The sequence below is a fragment of the Lissotriton vulgaris genome, chromosome 6, assembly GCF_964263255.1.
Source record: "Lissotriton vulgaris chromosome 6, aLisVul1.2, whole genome shotgun sequence".
NCBI lineage: Eukaryota > Metazoa > Chordata > Amphibia > Caudata > Salamandridae > Lissotriton > Lissotriton vulgaris.
The window spans coordinates 588,528,033-588,545,397 of NC_141694.1; the positions used below are offsets into that span (position 1 = coordinate 588,528,033).

Consider the following 17,365-nt stretch of genomic DNA (forward strand, 5'->3'; position numbering starts at 1 on the left):
TTGTTTGTAATTGTGTAGGTTATGCCTTCTCATCACTGGGAATGGGTAAACATAATGAGGTCGTTATCCTCTGTAAAAAAACAAAAATTTCGATGTTAAGTTGTGGTCACACGAAATAGACACGGAGGGTCGATGGCTTCTATTAAGCCTAATTGTTAATAAAATCCTGATAAATATTTTCAATGGTTATGCACCAACGTAGTTGGACAAATCCATCGGGCCCATCATTTTACATAAATTGATGTCTATTATGGATGACTATTCAATTTTTGGAGGGGATTGTAATCTTGTACAAGACCCATTTTAAGATCGCTCTTCCAAAACTACTTTTATTCCTTCTTCCATGCATAAACAATTCACTGCAACCATCAAACAGCATGCTCTTATAGATTCATGGAGATTTAGTAATCCCTGTCTACATGAATATCCTTTTTTACCCCTGTTCACTTCTCACAATATAGAATTGTTTATATGTTTGTCTCTAAAGCACTATCTTAGGGGGCGTGGCCAAGATGGCGAGGTGAGCAGTCGCACTCTCCGCGAGCTCCCGCGAACCTAGGCCCCTGAACCATACATTTTTGCAGATCTCCCCCCAGCCTGCTAGAGATTTACATCGGAGGTAGGGGAGCATCCGGTGGACCACCCCGGAGCACTGAACGATCCTGGAATACGCAGCGGCGGAGCCCCGGGAAAGCGGCCGAAGGCAGAGGCGGCGCAGAGGAGAGGCCGGGAACCCGGGCCCGCAAAGGAGACGGAGACATTGGGTCCGAGCCTGGGGCGGAACAGTGCAGTGCAGAACACCCAGCAGTGGGAGTGAGGCCCTGCCGAAATCCCCAGCGGAGCCCAGCAGTGAGGGGGCACCCGGAGACGGGAGGCGGCGGTGCCGAAGCACTTGACTCGGCATTGTGCCCCTACGCAAGGCCGGGGACGCGGCTTACCGGCGGGCCCCTGACCCATGAATTTTTGCAGATCTCCCCCCAGCCTAAAAGAGATTTACATCGGAGGTGAGGGAGCATCCAGCGGACCACCCCGGAGCACTGCACGATCCCGGAATACGTAGCAGCGACCCCGGGAGAGTGGCCAAAGGCAGAGGTGGCGCAGAGGTGAGGCGGGGACCTGGGGCCCGCACAGATGACGGAGACATAAAGTCCGGGCCAGGGGCAGAACAGTGCAGTGCAGACCGCCCAGCAGTGGGAGTGAGGCCCTGCCAAAATTCCCGGCGGAGCACAGCAGTGAGGGGGCAACAGGAGACAGGAGGCGGCGGTGCAGGAGCGCGTGACTCGGCATTGTGCCCCTACGCGAGGCCGGGGACGCGGCCTACCAGCGGAACGGCCCAAACCCCTAAAGGAAGGCTGAGCGGCAGCGGGCCTTGCTGAGGGCAAAGTGAAGGCAAATAGCCAACGACAAGGGAGATAGCAGTTTAGGGCAAGGTCCCTAGGAAACCACCGCTACACCGCCGGAAAGAGGTATTAGGCCCGGATCGGCCTTGCCGGGAGAACACGGCCCCTTCGGCGGACGGCCCGTGGGGCGGTCAGTCTTCGCAGCAGGGGGCCTGGGTGTAGGCTGAGCCCCCACAAAGCCAACTAGAACCCCTGGTGGAGGAGGTGCGCGGAGGCGGTCTGCCGAAACAGCCTGAGGCCTGGGAGAGAGCATACCGGACATTACCGACCGAGAGGCTGCGGCCCGGATCGGACCGGGGAGGCCTATTGGTCTATTGGCCGCAGGGACGACCGGAAAAAGATCGCGGCTGGGCCAGTGAGTCCTTGGGAGCCAGAGATGGGACTTGCCTGAGAGTGGCAGACACCCAGTGTACCTGGTACCTGATGAGACAGCGACAGCCGTAATTGTTAGGAGGGCGGTGGTGAGGCACAGATGCACTAACTGGACGAGCCCTACCGCGACCGCCCTGAGGCTGGTGATGGCCGCCGACCTGTGACTGGGAACGGGGAGCGAACTGAGGGACCTGAGGCAGAGGTAGACGGACCGCTGTGCCCATCGAAGGAGGTAGGCCGAGCCTTGGCAACATAAGGAGTGGACTCCCCGGCCTGAACTTTGCTGACCATTGAAGCTCCCCAACAGCTCGACAGGACTCTAGCCAAGAGGTTCCTGCTTATAAGATGGCTGGCAACAGAGGGGGCAAGAAGGGGAAATGAACGCTGCCAGAAATGCTGAACAGGGGTCCAGTGAAACAGGACAAGGGGCAGCACTCACCGGGTCCCTCGAGAAGCTCGCAAGAGGCGAGCGGTGGGGAGCCACCGGTCACCAGATCCTTGCTGGAATCTCTTTTCAGTTCTCTTAGGGATGACTTCCAGACGCTGAAGCATGTGGTGGCCGGAGAGGTTCGGGAGGTGCGGAGAGAAGTCGATTGCCTTGGCGAAAGGGTGGCTACCATGGAGGAGCGGGGCACACAAGGGATGAGGAAATCGTGCAGCTGCAGCAGGAGGTACTACGCTTGAGGGATGAACAACTTGACCTTCAGGCGCACAATGAAGACCTCGAAAACCGGTCCCGCCGGAACAACATCCGGGTCCGGGGGGTACCTCCTAAAGAAGAGGGTGAGGACACTGTTGGGTACCTGCAGGCCCTGTTCAGGGAGGTACTAGGTGAGCCGGAGGACTTCCCTATCAGAATTGACAGAGCGCATAGAGTGGGCCTGATGCGTCGGGCTTCAGCGCCACCGCCTGATATCTTGGCCTTCCTGCCTGACTTTCCGCTGAAGGAACGGATCCTCCGTAAGGCGCGAAAGCAGCAGTCGTTGCGCTTCCGGGGGCACCCGGTTGCTCTCTTCCAGGATCTGTCGGCAATCACGCTCCAGAAACGCAAAGCATTCAAAATAGCGACGGACTTTTTGCGAGACCATGGAACGCAATACTCCTGGGGCCACTCTTTCCATCTCATCTTCCGGTGGAACAGCACCCTGCACCAGCTTCGCTCCCTCCAGTATACCTGCGGGGTACTGGGAATCACCGCGACGGACGAAGACGCGCCCACGCCACGTCGAAGACGCACCACCAGAGACGGCTGGCAGAGGGTCTCTGAACGTCGATCCTCTGCATCCTCTGCTCGACCGGACTCACCTACCATCCGAGCGGAAATGGACAACACAGTGCGGGAGGTGGCCAGGGACACGGACTCTTGTGACGTTGCGCTGACGGTGTTGTCTTTATTAGAGAGTTTACAAGCGGATATCTGTCTTCTTCAAGAAACCCACTTGCTGCCCCGTGACTGCCATAGGCTGCGTTCCCATAAATTTCCAACACAATTTTTCTCTTCCAGCAACACTAAGACTGTGGGGGTGGCGATTCTGGTGGCCCAACATTTCCGGGGGGAAGTCCTCCACAAACAGGCAGAACACAAAGGCAGGCTGCTTGCTTACAGGTTTAGGATTGGGGGGGTTGTCTTCACGATTGGGTCCCTGTATAGCCCTAATGAACAACAGGAGCGCTTCTTACGGTTAGCACTGGTGGACGTCACGGCCTCGCAGGACAGGCACATTGTCATTGGAGGTGACTTCAATATGGTCTTCGACTCCGCTCTAGACAGGTCCGCACAACGTTCTCTGCAAGTAGGGGAGTTCTCGGCCGGATGCAAGGCGCAGATGGCAGAGGTGGACCTCCATGATCTCTGGCGTTGCACGCACCCCAATGACAGGGGATATTCATATTACTCCCACACACATAAAACGTACGCGAGACTGTGGCCGACTGCTGGCGAACCGGCTCCGCGTGACGCACCAACGGCAGATGGTGAAGGAGGTCTCTGACCCCTCAGGGGTCATGGTTATGGAGGATACTCATATCGCCGAAACCTTCCGCAGGTTTTACGCAGATCTTTATGCCGGAGATCCCCCGGATGAACCTGCGACAGCGGCGTACTTGGCCTCGGTCACCCTCCCTTCTTTAGCCCCCTCGCAGGCTGAGTATCTAGACAGGGATATTCGGGTCGAGGAAGTGATCTCCGCCATTGCCAAACTTAAGCATGGGAAAGCTCCGGGGCCGGATGGATTTATGTCCCTCTTCTATAAAACGTTTTGCACGTCGCTGGCTCCGCTCCTCACCCGACTATTTAACTCGTTCGCTGACCCGGGTGCCATCCCGCCTGACCTTTTACGGGCCTCTCTCACGGTCATCCCCAAGCCGGGGAAGGACCGGACGCAATGTGGCTCATACAGGCCGATATCTCTTTTAAATATAGATCTTAAGCTGTACACAGGAATTCTCGCTGCCCGATTGGCCCCCCATCTACCGGGACTTATAGAACCGGACCAGGCGGGATTTGTTCCCGGACGGCAGACGGTGGACAACACCAAGAGGATTGTTCACCTCATAGAGAAGGCCTCCCGAATACCCGGAGAGAGAATGATGTTAGCGGTGGGCACCGAAAAAGCATTCGACTGAGTACATTGGCCTTACCTAGAACAGGTCCTGCTGAAAGTGGGTATAGGAGAAAAATTTCGATCCATGATCTTTAATTGCTATAAATTCCCGACAGGGGTCGTACGGGTGAATGGTCACAGTTTGCGGAGTTTTGACATAGAGAGGGGCACGAGGCAGGGGTGTCTGCTTTCGCCCCTGCTTTTTGCCCTATATATGGAGCCCTTTGCCCAGTGGATACGTACCAATCCGGAGGCAACGGGGGTGAGGTTTGGGGGCTTCACTCACACCATAAGCCTCTATGCAGACAATGTCATACTGTCGCTGGACAGCTACCGGACTGCCCTCCCGGCGTGCATTGGGGAGCTAAACTCCTTTGCTGCGGTAGCGGGCTTCAAGATGAACATGGAGAAATCGGTGGCCCTGGACGTGTCCCTCGCTCCGGCCACACGATCTTACTTACAAGCCTGTTTCCTATTCTCTGGTCATCGGATCTGGTGCCTTATTTGGGGATCCAGCTGGCTCTCACCCTACCAGCGATGATGGCGGCTAACTACACCACCTTAGGCAGGAAGATCCGGGAGGAACTCGGACGGTGGACTCGCAGCACCCTTTCTTGGTTAGGCAGAATAGCTGCGGTTAAAATGACGATATTACCCCAGATTCTGTACCTGTTCAGGGCCCTACCACTCCAGCCGCTCACGGGGTGGATTCAACAGACACAGGCAGATCTTGCGCGTTTTATTTGGCAGGGTAGGAAACCTAGAATGAAGAAGACACTCTCTATGCTGGCCCCCGAGGACGGGGGACTAGAGATACCAGATCTCCGCAAATACTTTCAGGCTGCACAGCTGCGTTATCTGGTGGAGTGGAGTAGGTGGGAATCGGACAAGCACTGGCTCTTCCAGGATCAGGCAGTGGCGGGCCGGCCCCTGCAGGTAGTACCATTCCTGCGTCGAGCTCATCGCCCTGCAAATTTGTATGCTTCCGTTGTCACCAGGGTGCCCCTGCGGGTCTGGGATTCCACCAACATCTCTCACAATCTCACTACATTCCCTTCGCCACTCACGCCGCTGGTTGACAACCCGGACTTTACTCCGGGGATGGAAAAAGGGGCCTTTACCCACTGGCGAGCGGCCGGGTGTCGTGCCCTGTGTCATGTGTACGACCCGGAGGGTGTCATCCCCTTCCTGCGCTTTAGACAAGTGCATTCATTCCCAGAGACCGAAAGACTCCGCTATATGCAGGTCCGCCACTGGGCACTGCACCCACAAGTACGGGAAACAGCTGATAGGCGGCTACTCCCTTATGAGAAGTGGCTTACCGACCTCAATAAGCTACTGCAACCGCCTTCCTCACACTTCTACAACCCCGGGAGGGAACGCTGGGAACGGGAATTAGGCAGGACTCTGAGCCACAAAGAATGGGAGCAGATTTCATACAGGGCACGGCACTCGGCATACCATATGGGACTCACCGAGACACTGACCAAGGTCTCTACCTATTGGTATTATATGCCGGAACGTGTACATGAAATGGACCGTACTAAGGACAACACCTGTTGGAGGGGATGCGGGCAAGTAGGCACATTGACACACATTTTATGGGGCTGCCCACTCCTAGACACTTACTGGAAAGAAGTGATAGATGATATTGACTCCCATTTCGACACTGAACTGCCACGCTTCCCAGCATACATATTGTTAGGACTCCCGAACAGGCTGATGTATCCTCTTAGATCTCGCAGAGGCAGACAGATAGCTATTGCAATAGGCTCAGCAGTACAGAACATCCTCCTACACTGGTGCACCACCACGCTCCCCTCTTTAACAGGCTGGCTCCATATACTGTGGCATGTGTTGGGAATGGAGAAACTATCGCTCACAGTAGCAGGGGATATGGAACAATTTGACGACCTTTGGCAGCCGTTCCGGTCCCTGCTGCTCACTGAATTCAGGGAAATCACCTGCCCAAGATACCTCCGCCTCTTAAGGTTTACGACGCCCGATGAGTCGATCTCTTAAATAGACACTGGGATGGGTTCTTCCACTACAGGGTGGCCAGAATGGACGGCAAGGAATAGACCTGTGCACTGGACGATGGGGGTGGGGGGTGGGGTAGGGGGATCGGGAAGTTGGAGTACTGGGGGGAGTTTGGGGGGGATTATTATTTTATAGCAACATTGCCTGTCTTTATGTGTCACTGCGGACTAGTCTTCAACTGAGATGTTCCTTGCAGAGACTTATGCTGAGAGTGCGGCTCTAGCCGCAGTGACGTGACACTTTATGCGCTTTGTGTGTTTTGTTTATTTGTGTTGCACTAATAAAATGCTTTAAACCTAAAGCACTATCTCAACATATCTTGCATGCAGATATTGGGACCATCTTAATTTCGGATCATGCTCCAGTCACTTTAGATTTAGAGTTGCTTCCTGACGCTCCCAAAGTAAAATGTTGGCGTTATAATACTTCTCTTTTATTAGACATTAATTTTACTCAATATTTTATCAATGAATACTTCCTTTTAAATGAATCTCTAGAAATCTCTTTCCAGGCTGTCTGGGATACTTTTAAAACTGCCTAACAAGTCTTTATGTCTCTAATAAAAATATATAAAAAATGCAATAAAGCTTGAGGCATTATGAATCATATTAAATCATTAGAACACTATTATTTTACATCTATATCCAAACCATGGCGCCGATTAGGATGGCGGACGGATGCATGACCACTGGGCTGGAGGCGGCGGAAAATGCACCTCATCGTCCGCCAGGAGCGGGCCTTCCGTCTGCCATATTAGGAAGGGGAACTGGGCACATTTACCATCCGCCGCGTAAAAACGTGATCCGCCGTGGGAACACACCAGACACCACGGCGGACGGAGCCAATCCAGGCTCCCCGCCATTCGGAATGACGTCCCGACCGTCTGCAATATTACGATGTTGCAAACAAACCAGAACACTGCAGTGGAAACACCTCCATCTCATAGACGGCGGAAGCACCACAACGGAGAGGGAAAGCATTGCTATGAGACCTACCGCACGGACCCGACCGCCATGGACCCACCCCTAGTGGGTGTGGACCCTTGCCTGTCAGGTTTTCCACCAGGTGGGTGTGTTTTTGATGTGGGTTATTGCGGGAGGGGTGTGTTCATGGTAGGTTTGGGTCCTGATTTGCTGGATTGCATGGTACGTTGCGCCCGCCCTTTTTTTTGCAGTCTGACCGCTGCGTGGATTAGCTTTGGCCCTTCCACTGATACTTACATTTGTCGATGTTATTTTCTGCTAAGGTCGTGGAGGGTGATTCTTTATGTTGCACTGGCGGTGTTATCCTAATTGTGCAGCCGGTCACTCCGCTGCACTGTCGGCGGTTGGGCCTGTTACTGCGGCCACTCCGTCTGCTGCAGTCGGTTTTTCAATGGTTCCGTCTGCGGTCGGTGGTCTTTGGAGACATCCGTCCGCCGCGGTCGGGTTTTGCTGGAGGGGAATCCTAATAGCGCCGCCGGTTTACCCACGGTGTGGTTGGATGGTCATTTCCCACGAGACTGGCGGTCTGGACGCTTTCCGTCCGTCATCCTCATCGGCCCCTATGTTTGTATGAATTGATTAAAGCTAAATTTCAATTCAACAGAATTTCTACTGAGAATGCTGCTTCTTACCTTCTCAAATAAAGTGCTAACTACTGTGGAATACAAAATAAAGAAGGCAAACTATTTTAACACCATCACTGCTGCAGCAATTCATCCCGGATGCTGCACTTTCTGAAATCCCATTGTTCATGACGAGCTCAGCTCGTCATGAGCACACGAGCAGTGTACTGCATGACGAGCTGAGCTCGTCATGAGCATCGAAGGTGTTAAAGTAAAAAAGAATAAGTTAAAATCGAAACAATCTTACATGATGGCACAACTCCAGTAGGTAAATATAATGAGCTCTTAGCAGATTTTTCTAATTATTACAAGGCCATTTATACTCCAGAAATTCACCCAGCTCAGATTAATATTGATCAATACCTACCCTCTATTCATAAAGAATTTGATTCAAACACAGATTTTTCTTCTCTTTAGGCTGATATTTCCCTTCAGGACATTCACATCACAATTAACTCTAATAAAAAAGGTAAGGCTCCTGAACCGGATGGTTTTTGTATTAAATTTGACATTAATTTTTCAAAGGTACTAATACCCAAATTACGTAAGCCTTTTTTGCATTTTTTTACCATGATCAAATCAGCTTCTGGTACCTTTCAAGACACTGTAATCTGTGTTATTCCTAAAGAGAATAAAGACCCTATACTATGAAAAAAATATCAATCAATATCCCTTGTCATTCTGACTATAACTTTTTGCTAAAATCCATGCTTTTCATTTGGACCCCTCTCTTTCCAGTTTAGTTGGTAAAGAGCAGTCCGGTTTCATTACGTGCAGACATCTTTCAGATGATACTAGAGTCTTTTTCAGCATCTTAAGCAAATCAAAAATATACTCACACTCATTAGAAGCTTTATCTCTGGATGCCAAAAAAGCTTTTGACTGAGTACACTGGATTTGTCTTTTCTCTACTCTTTCTTGGTTTGTATTTGGACACACGTTTATAAACCTAATTTCTGTCTTATAGTCTTATCCGAAAGCATCTGTTTTTGTTAATGGTTTAATTTCTTCTCCTTTTCCTCTACACAGAGGAGTGAGGCAGGGTTGTCCTCTCTCACCTCTTCTTATTATCCTGTACTTGAAACTTTTTTGTCTTACATCCGACAAAATAGCAACATACAAGGCTTTAAATATGGGGATTAGCACATTACATGTTCAGTGTCTGCTGATGATATTCTTTTACACATGTCCTCTCCTGATTTCTCCCTGCACCCTTTCCTAGACATGGTGTCCGTTTTTATGGTCCTTTTGGGCTGTAAGCTTGATGTTGACAAGTATGAAATCCTTCAGGCTAATAAATGGTGTTTTAGTATAAATTCTCATCTTCAGGTTTTCTTGGAACACAACAAATAAATAAAATATTTAGGTCTCTGGTTCACTAATGCCATCAAAGACTCTGTATCTATTAATTCCACTACTCTTCTTTCCACCCTAAACACCCTCATGACGACATGATGGAATCCACTGTTTCTCTCATGTTGGGGAAGACTGAACTCTAGAAAAAATATATTAGTCCCTATAATAATTTTCTATCTCTGCAATTCCAACCAATATCCTATCTTTTGTTGTAAAAATAGTATATTCTATCTTAACAGGTTTCTATAGAATAATAAAAAACCTCTAGGTCTCTCATCAAGCTTCATCATAGTACGCAACAAGGGGGAGTCAATTTCCCCAATTGTCCAATCTTATCACACTGCTTTCTTTTTAACTACTCGACCCACTTCTACAATGAACATGGCTTTATTTACCCCTTTATTTTGTCAGAAGTTTTGTTTTTTACCCACCCCCTTCCTACATGTCACTACCCATTCTCAAAAACTCTTGTAGGGTTGCACCCCATTTTCACCTCTAATCTATCCACTTTAGACCAATTTCTACAATCTTCTATTTGGTTGAAAAAGCCCATTAAAATTAATAATAGATCTATATTTTGGAAATATGGGTGGGAAAAAAGTTTGTTATGGACTCATCAGTTAATGCATAACTGCTCGCTGTGTTTTGATTTTAAATTACACTTCGCTCGATCTTATTTTAAAAATTGAATGTTGACATTAACACTGTGTTTTTTAAATTGAATCAAAAGCACGTTTGCACTTTTACCTACCTGCCTGTGGTGCTAGTTGTCGCTCCTGCTACCCCGGTCCACCGCAAGCACTCGGCTTGATTGACGTGGAGTGTGCAGGGCGCTTCCTACTTCCGGGTTCCTTTGCCGGTGCAGGACAGGGATTGGTTAGAGGGGAGGGAGGCGGTGCTGAATGGTAGCGCGGCCCCTACAAAACTCTTAGATGCATAACACGCGCAGCGATGACGCGCAGCGAACGCGCCGATCCCGCGCCGAAGACCCGCCAAAGACAAGCCCGTCTGTGCCCGTCCGGGCCCAGACGGGCCCAGGGCGTGACACTCTGCCGAAATCTACTACCATGAGGCGCGCTTATGATCGCGATGAACTCTTGGCCCTTCGGCATGCTTTGCCTCAGAGAGCTGTTCCGCCTATACATCTCCATTCCCCCCTCCTAGCTGAGGGAGCTGTGAGGATTCACTCCGCTACTAAAGGGAAGAATGACCTGGTTGTAGGGCTACTGAATTGTAGATCCCTCCCACGTCATGCTATAGAAATCAACCTACTCATTCAGGATCTGGCATTAGATATCTTGTTTCTAACGGAAACATGGCTAACTCCCAGTTCCGATGCGGATATCGTGGAAGCTCTCCCACCGGGCTACCATATCTGTCAGGTGGACAGACCAGAGGGACGAGGGGGCGGCCTCGCTATTGTTTACAGGAGCCTGTTTGTTTGCAGGACGTATAGTGGCCAACTCTCGGATTGTGAGAGCTGTCACTTCGCCCTCAGGATATCCCCGACAACATCAATATCGGGTCTGCTGATTTACCGGCCCCCGGGCGCACTGGGTAATTTTGCGAACTCCCTGGTAGAATCAGTGACGGCCCTGGCCGCAGTGACGGCCAACTTCATGGTGCTGGGTGATCTCAATCTTCACTTCAATGAGTCCACTGACCAAACGGCGCAGGACCTCCAGAGCGACTTACAGGAGCGCGAGTTGGTCTTAATTAACGCCGGCCCCACCCACGAAAAGGGACACCTACTCGACCCGATGTTCTCTAACATTCCTCGCCTCACAGCTAAGCCGGCCCTTCCCCTCCCATGGTCAGACCATTTTCTGGTATCAGCTTTGTGGCAAATCGACCTACCACCCACAAGGACCAAACAGGCCTTCCTAGTGGACAGAGCCTGGGCCAGACTATCAGTCGATAACTGGACCTCTATACTGGAAAATTCGCCTCCCCCTCATGAGTCGGATCCCGTTAAGGCCGATGCCAACATCAACAGCTGGTTTTCTGCCTCTTTGGACGCTCTGATCCCTAAAAAGAGAGTTCCTAAGAGGGACAAACGAGTTGGCTCGGCTCCGTGGTACTCCGGAGAACTTCGCACCCTCAGGAAGGGATGTAAAAGGTTGGAGAGGTTATGGAGGACGAACTGGGAAGTCTCTAGGAGAGAAGAATATCGGGCTGCAATTAGGGGCTATAAGTCTGCCCTGCGACGCGCGAAAGCCCTATTCTTCGATGATCGCATTAAATCTGCTTCAAGCTCTTCTAGGGAGAGTTTCAAAGTGGTCAAAGAACTACTCAAAGTTCCCGAGCCGGATGTGGTGCATGACAAACAAAAAAGCACACAACAGGCTGAGTTCTTCCACACAAAAATTGAGAAGATCTTAATCTCTCTGCCCCAGCCGAACCCATCTCAGGACATTGCCAAGCAGGACGTGGGACCTCGGGCCAGAGAGATCCTTTTCCACATTGACACCTTTGGTCCAGTATCAGTGAGCGACGTTGCCAAAACCCTATCGTCGATTAAAAGTGGTTCTCCCATGGACCCGGTCCCCATGAAGTTTCTCAAGCAGGTAATAGCGTCTATTGTAGCTCCCATAACAGACCTTATGAACGCCTCTTTTGCTCAGGGTGTGGTGCCACCCACTTGGAAAATGGCGGTTGTTAAGGCTCTTTTAAAAAAGACCAATTTGGACCCCAACGATCTGTCGAGCTTTAGACCTATTTCGCTCCTGCCGGGCCTCGGCAAAATTGCTGAACGACTGGTCAACAGGCAGTTGTCAGCCTTTTTGGAGTCGAATGGACTCCTTCGACCATCACAAACTGGATTCCGCCCAGGTCAGGGCACAGACACGGCCCTCTTGGCAGTAGTCGAGGAGGCAAGATGCATCCTGGACTCAGGAGGGTCAGTGGCGGTGATCCTCCTGGACCTCAGCGCGGCGTTTGACACTGTGAACCATCAGGTGTTGATCCGACGGCTGGCTGAGGTAGGGGTCTCCGGGGTGGCCCTGCAGTGGCTGAGATCTTTTCTCTCGAATCGTTCCTACCAGGTGTGGGATGGCCCTGAGAGATCCAAATCAATTCCCCTCCAGTGTGGAGTGCCACAGGGCTCGTCATTGAGCCCCACACTATTTAATGTATATATGGCCCCCCTGGAGGACGTAGTATCCCCATATGACATCAAAATCGTCAGCTACGCCGACGATACGCAGCTAGTGGTTTCCTTATCACATCTGGCCGACAATCCTGACATCTTGAACTCCTGCCTGGCAGATGTTCACACTTGGATGGGAGGTTCCTCCCTTAAGTTAAACGGCTCAAAGACGGAAATACTGCTGCTGGGGAGTAAAACTACCCTTCTCCCGCCGCTTAGTTGGCCGGGATGTATGGGCGATCCCCCGGCCCCCAAAGATGCGATCAAAAGCCTTGGAGTCTGGCTGGAACCAGACTTGTCTTTCCGCACCCAAGCAAAGAAAACAGCAGGAGTATGTTATGCCCTACTCAGGTCGGCTCAGAAAATCTTCCCCCTACTACCGGTAACATCGAGGAAGCTGCTGATTCAGGGTCTCATAACATCGAGACTTGATTATTGCAACGCCATCTTTCTGGGCGCCCCTGAATCAACCTTTAAGACTCTTCAACAGGTCCAAAATGCAGCGGCAAGGCTGCTCATGGACATTCCGAGGACGCAATCTGCGAAACCGGCATTGAAGGCACTGCATTGGCTCCCCGTGCGGGAGAGAGTGACCTTTAAAGCACTCTGTACCGCTCATAAAATTTGTGCAGGCAAAGGTCCCCTTATTTTAAAAAATCTAGTGACTCCCTACAAAGCTGGCAGAACGCTGCGGTCAGACATGAAACATCTCTTGATGGTGCCTAGAGTCAAAAAGGCCCGCACTGGTGGGAGAAGATTCTCATTTAACACGGCAAAGCTTTGGAACTCGCTTCCCCAAAAACTTCGAGCTGAGCCCTGCACACTGCGTTTCCGCAAGGGTCTTAAAACCTTCCTGTTTCCGGCATAACGCCTCGATGCTGTCCCCTTTACCATCTGATGTTGTCTTTAAGCGCCGGGATGCCCTAGGGTAGCTGCGCGCTATATAAGATTTTAAATAAATAATCATTCATTGATGCCCTTCTCTCAAGCCAACGCTGTATTTTATTTTCCTAATTAATATATACTCAAATCCAAAATTTTAAGTTTAGTCCTTTTGGAAACCTATAATTCCCTCTGTTCTGCCACCCCTCGAATATCTATATCCTCACTCCTACAAAAATTGCTATCAACCTTTCCCTCTGCATTCAACATATATACACAACTTACGTCCATACCTGAACCCAGACAGAAAACATCACTGGAGGAATATATGACGTTTTTCCGCATACAAATACCCCGCATACCGTCACTCCGCAAAAATGATCCCGCAAATACTATCACTCCGCAAATTAACACAACGCAATCTTTTACAACGAATATGCCTTTATCACGCTAGCCTTTACAACGCAAAGGCATGCATGTTAAAGGTATACTCAATGTAAAAGTTTAAAAGGTAAGTAAGAGTACCCTGCAAAAATCACTAACCTACAATACACATAGACTACCCTACACTACATAAACACAACCCTAAAACCTAAAACACTACCCTACACTACACATACACTACCCTACACTACATAAACACGACCCTAAAACCTAAAACACTACCCTACACTACACATACACTACCCTACACTACACATACACTACCCTACACTACATAAACACAACCCTAAAACCAAATAACGCCCACCCCAGGCCCATTCCCCCTTACCTCTCTCTCCTCGTTGTTTCTTTTTCTTCTCGTATTTTCTTACTGCTTCTGCTTCCTGCATCACGTCCTTTCTCTGTCAGGGGCGGTGCACGCCGATGTGAGGAAACGGAAAAGCCCGATTCCTCACAACGACGTGGAGCGCCCAAATTCTTTTTTTTTACTTCGTATGTGCATTTACAATACATACCTTTACAACGATTTTCGTTGTAAAGGCATGCGTGATAAATGCACATGCGATGTAAAAAAATGCAGAGTAATGGTATGCGGGGTAGGGGACAATGTAGAGAAAAAGTATGCAGAGTCAAAGTCCGCGTAATAAAAACATTGTTATAAAGGATATTTACCCACTGGAGTCTCAATGGGAAACAGATCTGCAAACTTCCTTCTCTACTTCTTTATAAGGAAAAAATTGGATCACAATTCCCAAAACTTTGCATGCTGCTAATGATACCCAAACATTATTCTTCATATACAACAGACTAATGTTTACACTAGGTTCATTACATAAATGTAATCCCAGTATATCGCCAACATTTTGGACATGTCACCTTTCTAACGTTAAAGCATATGTCATTTGAATGCCCTCATACATATCAATTCTGAATTTAAGTCTAGACATAAATCAATTGAATTTTCCACATGCATGCCCCTTTCTCCTTTACAAATGTATTTTTTTTTAGTCTTTCTGAAGCTTGGAAAGATTGTTTTTTCAGTGTACAAATTGCAGACAAATTGTAGACGTATTAATTGCTGTACCATTTCAACAATTAACAAAAAATTTGAAAAATGCTCTTCTCATTTTCTTTGGTCAGCCGTAGATGCTTTCCTGGATTCTTCCCCTCTAATGAATAACTGATATCAACCTTTTACTAAAGAAGTTTCAAAACCCCCTCAGCTTTCCTTCCTTTTACCTGATTTCATATTAACTGTAATTATATGTCTTCATTTACTGCAGTGTTACATTTTTTCTACATTGTTGCGAATTTTTCAAGTTACCTCTTTAAATTAGCATGCAGCATAAGGAATGTTGTTTCTTTTTATGCTCTTTTCCCATCACTTCTTTCTGATTTCCTTCTCTCTATCTTGTTCTTCCTGATACATTAACTTCTTATTTAGTTATGTAATTTGCAGAGATCTCATGGTATGTAATCTATGGATATTACATTCTTATTGTAAATGTTATATTTATTTTACTTGTTTAATTTGTATCGCAAAGTTTTATTTTTAAACTTAAATAAAAAAGAGTTCTTCAATGCAGATTCTCCTTGTTTGTAACTGCCAGGCAAGACCTGGCAGTCATAAAAAGGAAACACAAGCGGAAAAAAATATAAATTTTTGTAGAAACAGAACCCTTTTTTGTGAATTATTTAGTTTTTTGAACAGCATAGAGGTCTTGACCAAAAGTGCTGTGCTATAATGATGGGAGCACCTTTGGTAAAAAATGACCCTTCCCATGGGATGGGGAACTCAAAATATGAAGCAGCAGCAACTTAGAGGCCGGATTGCCAAGGGCTATTTAAAGTCTTAAACTCCAATAAACAGTGATGGCTTGGTTCACATGTCCTGAATGTGGTGGTCTCCCAAAATCTTTGGAGGTGTTGTTTGGTGTGCTCTTATAAGGTGCAGATGGCCATCCCTTACATGTTCTCCAAACGTTTGTGAACAGCAAACAATTGTGCCCTGGCTTCAGAGAGAGGTTTAAACTGAGACAATACAACAGAACTCAATATACAAAAGAAGCATACCAGTCAAAGAATTCCAATCTATCAGCGGTTTTTAAGCTGGTGTCTTCTGTGGAACCCTACTGAATCATGATTTGAACTTCAGACATTACCAAAAATACAGAACAAGTATACATCAAACAAATATATACATTATAAACCATTTTATTTAAATCACCAGCAAAAAATATACAAAAATCTACCGAAACTTTGGATTTTTCAAAATTGTTATCATTTCTAAAAGAAAAGGCAATATACTAGTCGGCACACAACAGTGATTCAATTAAGGCCACCAATCATCCATACTGGATTCTTTTTGCTGTAATTTTACATCTCCTAACAATCTTGCCAAAGGTACCATCTTAATTTTTTGCCTACAATTTACAAACTCCTGTGCATTTACAGATAATTTTACAATTACGATCATCCATTTAGTTTTTTGTGTGTATATATACTTTATTAATATGCTGCTATTATTTAATTTTCTGAACATTCATGTGCCCCCGGTTAAGATCCATTGCAAAATAGCATCAACATTATTAGATAATAAAGGTATGTGACCCCGAATGTGTCTCATCATGGGATGGTATCTCTCAATGTAAAGATATTTTTTTATCCACAGGGAGCTTATTTTCTTTGTTTTCCAAGCATGAAGAGAAGTAAACTTTTTCTGTAAACCTCTTTTTTCAATTTACGATTTTAATTAGTTTTCAGGGTGACTTTGCACATCTGTTTCCTGACAGATTTTCTTTATTGCTAGTTGCTGAACAGCACATTGTGGAAATGCACGATGTCAGATTGAAACGCATGTCCTTTATAAACCCTTGCCAAATAACTACAAGTATTCCATTTGGATTCATAAAAATAGAACCTGGTTGGGCATTTGACCAAGCTGCAACTGAGAATTTGCCAGAATAAAAAATACATACATGTATCAGAAAAGGCTGGCCATGCGCAGACACTCATATGAAAATTGATTCAAAACCGTTAAATGATGCCCATGTCTTCAATACGTGGTGCTCAAAGCACAGCAAGTTAAATATTATTAGTTTGGCGAAGTGCATGCAGGGCCGGACTGGCCGTAGTGGGCACTGGGCGTTTCCCTGGTGGGCCGACAGGGTGGGGGTCGGTTTTGGACCCCTGGGCGCCATCTTTGTTATCGAGGGCCAGCAATATCAGCCCCATGCAACAAAATCCTCCGAAACCGGCCGCAGAAAAGAGCTCGCCCGCATTTCCCCCTCTCCCCCATGGGGGTCCGGCCGATCAGTTTGCCAGGGCCAGTATCGGTTCCCAGTGCGGCCCAACGTGCAATTGAGCCTTACAGTTCTGAGTTAACTGTTCAGCATTATACAGCTTAAGTTACTGTGGGAAATGTGGTTACTGATTGGGGGGTGGAGGAGGGGGGGGGGTCAAACCCTACTTAAGCAGCAACCACAATTTGTTTCAGGGTCAAACACAGCCAGAT

General features: G+C 48.1%; 1 protein-coding gene across 1 annotated transcript in view; it reads left to right on the plus strand.

Moving 5' to 3' along the window:
• HTR1E (5-hydroxytryptamine receptor 1E) overlaps nucleotides 1–17,365 on the plus strand; it is a 1,214,090-nt gene that overhangs the window by 781,036 nt on the left and 415,689 nt on the right. The window lies entirely within an intron of this gene.